Raw genomic sequence first — 11,300 nt, 5'->3', positions numbered from 1 at the left:
CCCCCCCCTTTTTTTTTTTAAATCTGTAACTTCTGGAAGCTTTCTAGGTCCTCTTCATTTAGTATTCTGTGTAAGAAGTCCCGTAACTGCATCACTTAGTTGTCTGCTGGTCCAGGTCCTTCATTTTCACTCTTAGCAGATTCTTTAGTTCGCATAGAACAGTAGGCCTCTGTCATGCTGCCCACCTCTTCCATGGCCATGATTTGGCTAAAAAAGTTTTTAATGTAAATCTGATTTCACGAAAAAAGAATTTATTGGAATTTTACTTTAAACTTTTGGTTTAACAGAAGCTGTGGGGCTGGTGAGATGGCTCAGTGGTCTAAAGCACCTACTTAGAACAAGCTTAACAAAGCACAGGAACCGCGGTTCAGTCCCCCAGCACCACATGCCAGCCAGCCCTGCCCCCTGGTGGGCTGAGCTGCCCCCCCCCCATAAATAAATAAAATTTAAAAAAAAAACAGAAGCTGTATTTTGTGCTGCTACATTTAGTCTGAATTATGCAGCTTTTGGAAAATTATTGTGTATTTGCAAGAGAATGAGTATGAAAAAGGCAAATGATATTGTCATGACAAATAATTTTGGAGCCAGGCATGGTGGTTCCTGTATGTAATTCTAGCACTTTAAGATACAGAGGCTATGCTTAAGCAAGCACAGGGACCAGGGTTTGATCAGTACCATATACCATGCTGGAGGATGGGTGCGGTAGAATAGACCTGTAATTTCAGGAGAGGCTGAAAACAGGAGGATCGCTATGAGTCCCAGCTTCAGTCCCAGCTTCGTTGTGAGACCCTGTGCCGACTTAAAAAAAAAAAGAAAAAAGATACAGAGGCTAGGATAATGGCAAATTTGAATTCGGCCTACTCAGTTTAGTGAAACCGTATCTTAAAAGGAAAAAAAAAAATAGTGACAATATGCTGGGGATTTGGCTTAGTTCCAAGACTTCAGATTCAATCCATAGTAGCTCTGTTGGTGCCCTGAATGGGTACAAAGATTTTTTTTTTTAATGTATTTATTACAGGGTCTCATTATGAAGCTCTGTCTCATAATGATCTTGGCCTGGGAGACAGGGCCTGCACTGCATGTGGTGCCCAGGATTGAACTCCCATCCCTGGTCTTGCCTAAGAAGGCACATAGTCCACTGAGCTATCTCGCTGGCCCTAAATTTTGAGAACTGCTGATACAAATAATGACTTACGTAGTTCTCTCCTGTATTTTCTTTCTATGGCTGAAATAAAAACTGGAATGAATTCTAGTTTAAATGTTCTGATCTGTACATCTCCACCTTTATTAGTTACTAGTTTTTATTGATGGGTCCTTTTAATACAAATCATTGCTGGAATGAATAAACAGGGGATCTGCCCACTGACAGATTTCCAAGTTGTTATTGGGTAAATTAACTGTTCATTGAAGGCAGTAGTCTTAAGAGTCTTGGTTTAGTGTTGTATCTCTGTTTTGATGTATTTTCTTATTTTATCTGAATATTCTCCCAACTGTAACTCTCAGTTGCATAAGATATATGCTAAGAACTTCAGTGTTTTTAAATTCATGTTGATAGTGGCATTTTGTTCTCAAAAATAATGGTTCCTTTTTCAGTTATGGAAATGATGCATGATCACTGTAGGACATTTAAGATGTACTTCGAATGTGTGGAGTACCGCCGTAGTACTGTTATTACTATACTATGTTGGAAGTTATTTTGATACTGAAAAATGCTAGGAAGTTGATGAAACTCAAATTTTTCCATTGTAAATAAATTTTATGTCTTTTGTCACATAACTTCTTAAAGATCCCTTATTCACTAGAGTTTTACTGACAACTCTGGTGTATCCCAAGGTACTTTGGATAAAAAGAAACAGATAGTTTCTCCTGTCACCAAGTTTGTACTTTGATGGAGAAATACACACATTTTGTGATAATACAGACATAGCAATTGTGAATATTGTGGAGGAGGATAATAAGCTGTTGGTGAGAGATATTAGGGGTGTGAATAGAAGGGAGTTGATCTGAGAGAGAGGTTCTTTAGTATTTGATGATTTATTTGAATGTTTGGGTTAGTGGAGATGGAAGAATCATGATTGATTCCCAATTACTTGGAAGGCTGAGTGAGGGTGGATAATGTTTACCTCCCTCCAAGCAAGACATCTTACACTTTCACAGCTGTAGTCTCTTGCTTTCCAAGAAGGATCTGAGAAATGTTGAGAAGTGTTTATCTTGGTGGAGAGGTATTGGAGGCTTTTGGAGAGCTGCCTGGAGGCTGGTTGTGGGCTAAAGAGTTAGCATAATAGCCTAAATGGTTGACTGAGGTGAAGGTCATCCGTCCAGCCTTTTTAGTAGAATTGGCTGGCAGCCTTCTAAGAGTTGAGGGACAAGCAGAGAAAAATGAAGCTAGTAAAAAGTAGTTAGAAATGTGGTATACTGTGGAAGGCATCTACTGGCATTTAAAGAAAAAATGAGGGTTGGGAGAAAAGGGATCTGAAATGATAAACATGTAGTGCTCACAGGGTAATTAAGATATGAACAGTGTTTATTAGATGTAGCAGTTGCCTGGTGGAGGGTGGATTTATTACTTTGGAAAAAACAGCTCAACTGAGAAGTTGGATACAGAAGCCATAGAAGCTGAGGGGAAAGAGGAGGGAGTAGAAAATGTGTAGTGAATTCTGGTTACTATTTGAGAAGTTTTCTTACGATGGATGCTGGGAAGTACAATTTAAAAAGTAGGCACAACCAATGAACCAAACAAACAAAAAACTAAGATTCAGATATGTTTACTGTGTAAGGAAGATGGGAAGAAGGAGAGAATTAGGTTTGAGTTGAGAGATGGCAGGAACTTTGTAGAACAATAATTCTAAGCATTGTTTTTTTTTCCCCAAAAATAATATATTTTAGATAATATTAAGTATGATTTTGGATACCTTTTTATGCTTCATCATGAATGTCAAGCTATTTTTCTGTATAGAAAGGATCCCATACTAAAATGTAGCAATTTAGTGCCATTTTAATGTGGTCATATAGTAGCTTTTTAATAAGTCAGTTGTCTTTTTCTCTGCGTGCACATGTCCTTCCTCCGATATGTTAGTAGGCAATAGTAGTAGCATCTTTTCAGCGTATATGCTAAGCAAATGTGAACTGGGAAATCCTTACTACCAAATGGTTAAACTTGTGCTGTGAATTAAATTACTGATTTTAATCAGTAGATTGTAAGGAGGCTCTGGGAATGGTTCCTTAAAATTTATAGTCTGTAGCGCGATGAGATAGCTCAGCAGACTTAAGTGCCTCCTTAGGCACAGGGACTGGGGTTCGATCCCTAGCACCGTATGTCACACTGGCCCCACCTCCGGGCACACTGAGACAGCCACTGAGACAGGGCATGGTGGTGCATGCCTGTAATCCCAGCTCAGGGGAGGCTGAAAACAGGAGGCTTACTATGAGTTTGATCTGTATACATTAAAAAAAAAATTTAGTCTGTAATATATGTGGCTTTCTGTTGCTCTTCACTTAAGAATGTAGAGGCTGAGCTGATAGTGGTGGTGTGCACCTGTAATCTCAGATACCAGGGAAGCTAAGGCTGGAGGATTTCTTGAGCCCAGGAGCTTGAGGACAGAATGGACTTCTTAGTGGAACATTCTCTTAAAAGAGAAAGAAAAAAATATAGGCCACAATCAGTAGTGTGCTTTTAGAATCCCAGTCCCAACATGTAATTGTGACCTTGAACAAAAGACTCACTTTGGAAACTTAGCTTTCTTCCTCTTCCAAATAGCTAATAGTACCTAATTTCACAGAGCTGTTTAGGTTAAGTATTACAATACATGAAAATGGCAGCTTGACACAGAGTAGGTACTCAATCAGTAAATGTTATCTGTAATTATTTTCTCTTCCTCCAAAGACTATTTTCGAAGCTTGGTGTTTCTTGAAGGCATTTTGATTATAGGGGTATTAAGTATATTTCAAAAGGGAATAAACTCATAGGCTTATGGCAGATTTTGTATGTCTAGGAGGACAGTGAAAATTTACATCATATACAAAGAATTGGATTTATTTTCTGAGATAGACTAGTTGGTTATTACAGCTGTTTAGGTAAGATTTTTCTTAGAGGTATTTGGAAATGGCTGTATTTCTTGAAATGTTTCTGTAATCCTTTCTGCTTGACTATTAAAACGTATTTAAAAATGAGAAGGAATGGGCCAGTGAGATAGCTCAGCAGACTAAAGCACCTGCTTAAGCAAATTTAGGCAAGCGCAGGGACTGTTGTTCGATCCCTGGCATGTGTATTGTGCCAGCCCCTACCTCAGTCAAGGTGGGCTGAGCAGGCCAGAGTCCAGGTGTGGTGGTGCATGCCTGTAATCCTAGGGCTGGGGAGACTGAAAGCAGGGGAATCACCATGAGTCCAAGCTGCATCATGAGACCCTGTAACAGCCAAATATACTGGGAAAAAAAAATGAGAAGGAAGATAAAAGGTGACCTGGAATTATTTTGTGAGATTTGTATTTAGGAGAGTGTGGAGGTGGGTGGGATGTAGAGGTTTTGTAGACTATTTTAAGTTAGGAAATTAATGTTACCTGGTGGAGTTCATGAATGTTGTAGGTTTAATAGCAGATCTCCTGCGTAACCTGTAATTTAACCTAAGCTAGTAGTTGGACAGCAGTAAGTTAGAGTTTGTGCCAAGGCCTGACAAAGCCTATAGTATCCACCGTTTTAATATAGACTTGTACTCTTAAAGAGAAACAAAACGTAGTTTTCTAGGATGTTTGACAACTGAGAGTCATTGTTCCATTTATTAAAGAACTGAATTATTAAATACTTTCTATTACCATTGATATTGTGCATCTTTTTGATACAGTAAAACTCTATTGTATAGAAAATCCTGTTCTGGGGCTGATGAGATAGCTTAGCAGACTAAAGCACCTGCTTAGGCAAGCTTAGGTAAGCAGGGACGGTGTTTTGATCCCTGGCACCACATACTGCGCCAGCCCTGCCTGCAGGACATGCTGAGCTGGCCACAGAGTGCAGGCGTAGTGGCATATGCTTGTAATCCCAGCGCTGGGGAGACTGAAAACACTGTCAGTCGAGCAGTGTAGTGAGACCTGGTAACAACCAAATGCGTTTAAAAAAAAAAAAAAATCGTTTTCTGTAGGGTAGCTCACTGTCTTGAACTTGCGTAATACCACATATCCCATTTGTCAGGAGAGCTTTTAGTATTTCTAACAGTAGTAAACTGAATTATTTTTCTTTTCAGGGAGTGGTAATGATATTCAAAGTTTAATGCTAGTAAGCCCACATGAGAGTTTTCAATTATTTTAAATGTTATAGAAAAAGTTTTTAGTTTTATTGATAAGTAGTTTAATAAAAGTATTATATAATTAAATTTAGCTATGATTTAGCAAGCTATTAAAAGATTCATTACTCTTTTAAAAATACTTTGCGTTTATCAGTATGTTTTTGCAATAGTGACAGTGACTCCTGCCTGGGCTTCTTGGTTTTTGGTTTGTGTACAAAATTACTCTTCCAGCAATGATTAAAGTTTCTCGACATTGACAGTGATAAGTTAGTGACTTGACCATTAAAGTGCTAATTTTCCTAGGAAAAAAACAAAAGGATAAGATTTCTCTAGTCTTTTTTGGGGGGTGGTGGAATGGGGATCAAATTCAGGACCTTAGGCTTGCCAGGCAGGCACTTACTCTACTGAGCTATCTTATTGGCTCTTTCCAGTCCTTTTAAATAATGTGAGCTGTTTGTTAATTAAGCAAACAACTTTAGTACTTGTGGAAGGCACTGAGTCACCATGGTTTAGTATTTTTACTGTGTATTAGGAAGTTGGTCTTATGGTATATTGTCTTTAAACATTATAAGTAATAGTAACACTTAGGAAATTCAGTAACTTTTGGAGACTTCCCCACACTTAAAGTTATACAAAAAAAACCCAAAAACAAAAAAAAAAAACCCACAACCATTTAAAAACTCCAATTTCATTTATGCATGAAAATAATTCCTTTTAAATATGACCAGTTCCTATAATGGTAGTTATTTCCAAAGATATACGTCATGTTATCAAAATTGCTTTTACATTTTTTAAGGTTTTAAATTGCTGTAATTTTAGGAAAAGGGAGAAGGCTGTTGATGGTGATCATTTTTTTCAGTTACCCAATCGCAGTGTAATTTTTTCATATGCAATCTTAATCGTAAGACTTTAAAAAAATATTAAGATGTATATTTATAAAACCCAAAGCAAACAGAATAATTTAGTATTTGATGATACAAATATGTCTTTTGTGCCAGATCAGTGGCCTTTTCCTATCATTTCTACTGCCAGTGTATAAATTAGTTACTACACGTAACAAACCATTCTAAAATTTGACTTAAAACAACTACCACTGAATATTGCTCCTGAGTCTTTGGTTTGCCTGGATTGTACTGCCGATGTAGACCAGAGTTAAGTACTCTTCTACGGGCTTGCTTATATACCTGGTGGCTTAGCTGGTAAATAGGCTAAGACTGGATGCTCTAGGTGACCACTGATGATTGGCTGGGTATTATCTGTGGTAATAGAGCCACAAAGCTGTAGTTATCCAATGGTCTGGCCTGGGCTTATTTTCCATCATATCTGAGCACATTTCTAAGAGAAAAGAATAGGGCTTTCTAGTATAAGGGTTTATAAGGTCTAGGCTCAGTACTAGCAAATGTTACTTGCAACACAAATGCCTTGTGTTGGCCAAAGCAAGTCATTAAGCCACTTTAGATTCAAGAGGCAGGGAAAGACTAAAATCACATTGATAAATATCAGGAAGACATGAAAACTTGGAATAAAAAAAAATAAAATTTGTGAAATTTTGTAATTAATCTCACACATTTAGTGATTTTTTTTTTAAGTTTTTGTAATTTATTTTTAAAAGTCTGTTACTGGTAGAACACATTCATTCTACTTAATAGCTATGCTCTACCAATAATACTTACATTGTCTTATTTCTTTCATAGTCACAGCTTCTCCATTGTACAGACTAGGTTCTCCTTAGTAGAGGTTATAGAAGGTGATAGATAGTTAAGCTATCTTAAACTCATTAAGAAAACTAGAAAAGAGCTAGGCAAGTGGAACATTGCTGTAATCCCAGTACCTTTGGAGGCTGAGGTAGAACAGTCTCAACTTTGTGCCTAGCCTGGGCAGTTTAGCAATTTAGTAGTGTACCCATCTCAAATAAAAGGGGATGTAGCTCAATGTGAAGACCCTGGATTCAGTCCCCAGTACCAACAAAACAAACAAGATGTGTAAAATTGTTTGGTTATTTACTTTAGTTGGGCTACTTTTTTCTGCTTTTCTTTGAAGGCTTTTATGTCTACAAAACTTAAATACTGTATAAATTGATTTCTCATAGCCTACTCAGTTTTATTTCCTATTGTGCTGTTCTCAGTGCTTCTGATCTCTTCTAGCTATTAGTTTATCTGTGCTGTTTTATATTTATATTATTGTTTTTTTTTTTAAAGGAAGGGTCTACAAGGTGACCAGGGTCTCACTACTAGATTGGACTCATAGTGATCCGCCTGTTTACAGCCTCCCAAGAGCTGGGATTACAGGCACGCGCCACCATGCCCAGTCTCAATTGCCATCTCTGCGCGCCCCGGGGGTAGGGGCAGGGTTAGGGCCAGCATGGCAGTTCTGAGGATGAAACTCCTGGCCCCTGCACCTGCTTGCAGGTGCTTTAATTCGCTGAGCTATTTGGCCAGCCCTTACGCTGTTTTATTATTGGTTTAATTTTATTTAAGGGTGCCTCCGGTAAGATTTCTACTACAGTAGCAACAACTGACCCAGTGGTATTTTTTTTTTTAATTGAGGTGAAATGGACATAATCTATTAACCTTTTAAAATTGTACAATTCAGTGGTAACAGTGTACATACCCCACCTTTATCAAGTTCGAAAACGTTTCAGGGTGCCTCTAGAAAAGTCTACTCATTGTCCTCCTCCTTCAATCCTCTGGTCTGCTTTCTTTTCTTTCCCTACTTGGTTTATTTATTTTGGACTATCATTTGTTTGTAACCACTGTGCATTTATTTATATTCTTTATGCTGAACATAGCATAAATTCTATCAGATTTTTTTCGAGGTTGGTCCACTAATTCTCTCCTTGGTCTTTTTATCTTATTTCCTTGAAAATGTTCTAGGTTGTTACAGTCTTCCTTGCAAAGTACCTTCTGCCCTTCTTTTTAGAAATTTTTTTTTTAATTTTATTTATTTGTTGTGTGTGTGTGTGCGCGCGCGCATGTGTGGCCAGCTCAGCCCACCAGGGGCGGGGCTGGCTGGCATGTGGTGCTGGGGGATTGAACCGCGGTCCCTGTGCTTTAGCTTAGCTTGTTCTAGGTAGGTGCTTTAGACCACTGAGCCATCTCACCAGCCCTAGAATGTTTGTTTTAAACTTAGCCCTTTGTTCTTACTTTACTCATCTTGCTTCTCCTTTGCTAACGTTAACTATTTCTGTGATTAAACTTGGACTGATAACCCAGATGCTCTGTAACTACCTTAAATTAAGCATATTAAAACATGTTTTCTTTGCTTATGTGTCCTTTCTGAAACATAATGAAGCACACGGTTATTTTCTTTCTTTTCTTTAGCTTGGGAAATATGGTATCCATATATTTCGCAAGCTTTGATCCTAGACGTCAAGAGTTTCTTCTTTACACCTAGCATGTTTGTTCCTTACATCTAGTTGTCAACTCTTAATAAGCTCTGGTCTCAATTGCTCTTGAATTTTACAGTCCTTTGAAGTTTACAACCACACCAAAATGCTTAGATTAGAGTTATAACTTCACAAGGCCAAGGACAACCAGCACCTGCTTTTATAAACCAAGTTTTACTTGGATACAGCCTTGTTTATTAAATTTGTATCTTCATTTTTGTAGATGTTTATGCTACAAAGGGAGAATTTTGCCGTTATAAATGATTGTATGGTTTGCAGAGTCTAAAAATATTTACTGTTTCATCCTTCTTAGAAATCTTTTGTCCACTCTTGGACTGTTTTTTTCTTGATAACTATCTTTTTTGTCACTGGGACACAATACTTGATACCCAAAATTTAAAGTTTACTTCAGCTCGCAGTAGCCCATAGTCAGCTTGCTCCAAGCTAGACATTCTGACAGAGGGGCAGGGTGGAGGAGAGCTGCTGTGGGTGAGGCCCTCAGGAAGCTGGAGAGTGAGGATAGAAGGGAAAGGAAATAAACCCTTCCATGCCAAGCCCTCTAGTGAGGGTGAGCTGCCTCTTTTGATCACACCCCATCTCCTAATCATAAACTGGATAATCCAGTCACCTTCTAAAAGCCCTGCTTTAAGTACAGGAGGCTCTTGGGGGACATGTAGATAAAAAAACCACAACACTACCCTGGTCTGCCTTTCATTTCCACCCCAGATAAACATTCAAAAGTCTGATTGTATGCTCCCCTATATGAGTCTTTGGTTTAATACTCATTCCTTACTAAATAAAACTAAAGACTTTTATAATGATGTAAAATCCCTGCCTACCTGTCAGGGCTTATTTTCTTGTTCAGAAGGCATCCTAATCTCTGGTAGGTATTTTTATCTTTGCCTGAAGTGTTTTTCTGTCTGGCAGATATATCTCTCAAAATTTACCACAGATGATATCTTTGTAGGAATGCTTTCCACATTCCAGATGACTCCCCATTTTTGTGTCCTTCACCCCTTTAAAACCTTTGTTGTACTTAATGTAACATGTTGTGCAGTTTTAGACATTTGACAGCATTCCCCTAGTAATCTTAAAATCAACTAAGTCTAGGCCTAGAGTTTGACACTGAATATTCCTTCAAGATGTGTGTGTTGACTAATAGATTTCTTTGGTGTTAGCCTCTTCCTACTTAAAATATCAAAGGCAAAAATTATGTCTTTGATACTTTTACATCTCCCAAATGTATCAAGGAGGATACTAAGTGCAGTGGGTACATTAGGGATTTGAATCATCATCTAATTCATTAATGTAAGACTAGCTAAGCCCATGAAAAAGGGACTTGATTTGTTAAGTATTTATCTACTAATTTAACTCTTAACATTTTCCCTTGGTTTATATAGGCTTTCTTTTTCTCTTTTGTATTGGGAATTTGATGGATTAATTATTGAATGTTTTGTGTTAACTAATTAATTTTCTATACTCTGTTGTACACAGTGCATACATATATAAGGAAAAATTTGGATGCAGTGTGCTAAATTGATGCATTATAGGACAGAATCATTCTAAAATACTGAGTGTAACTGTAAGTAGGAGCAGAAATGGAGTGCTTCTCCCTTTAACTATTAGCTGTCTATGCTATTTCTTTATTGGGTTGATTTGCATTTTTGGAGTACCTCTGATAAAGAATCCTAGTAGTCATATCCACAGCAACATCAACAGCAAACACCAACTGGTGTTTTGTATTGTGCCTGCCATTGTTTTAAGCACAGTACTTAAATAGACTTATTTATTCTTCACAACAAACCTATGAAATAAGGTCCTATTTTCCTCATTTTACAAATTAAAGGCACAGAATGAATAAACTTGGTTAATTTATGAAACTAGTAAGTTCTCTGTAGATTATAGAACAATTTGGAGAGTTGTATTTCTTGCGTTCTCCTCTCTAATGCAAACTGGCGATTTTGGACCAATAGAAGAAATGAAAGAAGTACTAAATGGTTGAAGTGGTTATATATTTGTCATGATTAGTTGGTGCACTTTATTTCCTGATGTTTTGTTTTGTTTTGTTTTGTTTTAAAGATAAAATTCATGGGGTCAGCCAGGTCGCTCAGCAGACTAAAGCATCTGCTTAGGCGGACACAGGGACTGGAGTCTGATCCCTGGTGTTCTGTTCCGACCTATTCCTAGGGCATGCTGAGACATCTAATGAGACTGGGTGTGGTAGTGCATGCCTGTAATCCCAGCACTTGGGAGGCTGAAAACAGGAGGCTCACTAGAAGTCCAATGTAGTGAGCCCGTACTAAATACATTTTTTTAAAAAAAGATAAAATTCATTATGTAGTTGAGGCTGACCTTAAGCTCACTCTGCAGCCCAAGGCTGGCCTTAGATTTGTGCTAGCCCTTGTGCCTCAACCTCCCGAGAGTTGGGATTACAGATGTGTGTCCCACCTCTGGCTAAGAGGACTTCTTTTTAACATTGTTCTATTTTACACTTTTCCAGTTAAAGCATGGATTTGTGTTCTTTTTACCTTGTGTGTACCCAGAAGCTTAAATGGGGTAAAGTCAAGAACTGTAGGGATTATAATACTTCTGTAATGACAAGTGTATTATAATCAGAAAGTTAAATGTATACAGTAAAAT

At 37.8% G+C, this 11,300-nt stretch overlaps 1 protein-coding gene and 1 pseudogene across 2 annotated transcripts in view; one reads left to right on the top strand and one right to left on the bottom strand.

Annotated features, from left to right (window-relative positions):
* The window catches only part of LOC105742451, a 1,427-nt pseudogene extending 1,227 nt beyond the window's left edge, over positions 1-200 (bottom strand).
* Positions 1-11,300, top strand: part of Gsk3b (glycogen synthase kinase 3 beta) — a 224,180-nt gene that overhangs the window by 29,480 nt on the left and 183,400 nt on the right. The window lies entirely within an intron of this gene.

The sequence above is a fragment of the Octodon degus genome, unplaced genomic scaffold, assembly GCF_000260255.1.
Source record: "Octodon degus isolate 3935 unplaced genomic scaffold, OctDeg1.0 scaffold00053, whole genome shotgun sequence".
Classification (NCBI taxonomy): Eukaryota; Metazoa; Chordata; class Mammalia; order Rodentia; family Octodontidae; genus Octodon; species Octodon degus.
Note: the sequence above shows the minus strand (reverse complement) of the source record. Positions and strands in the feature narration are given on the sequence as shown.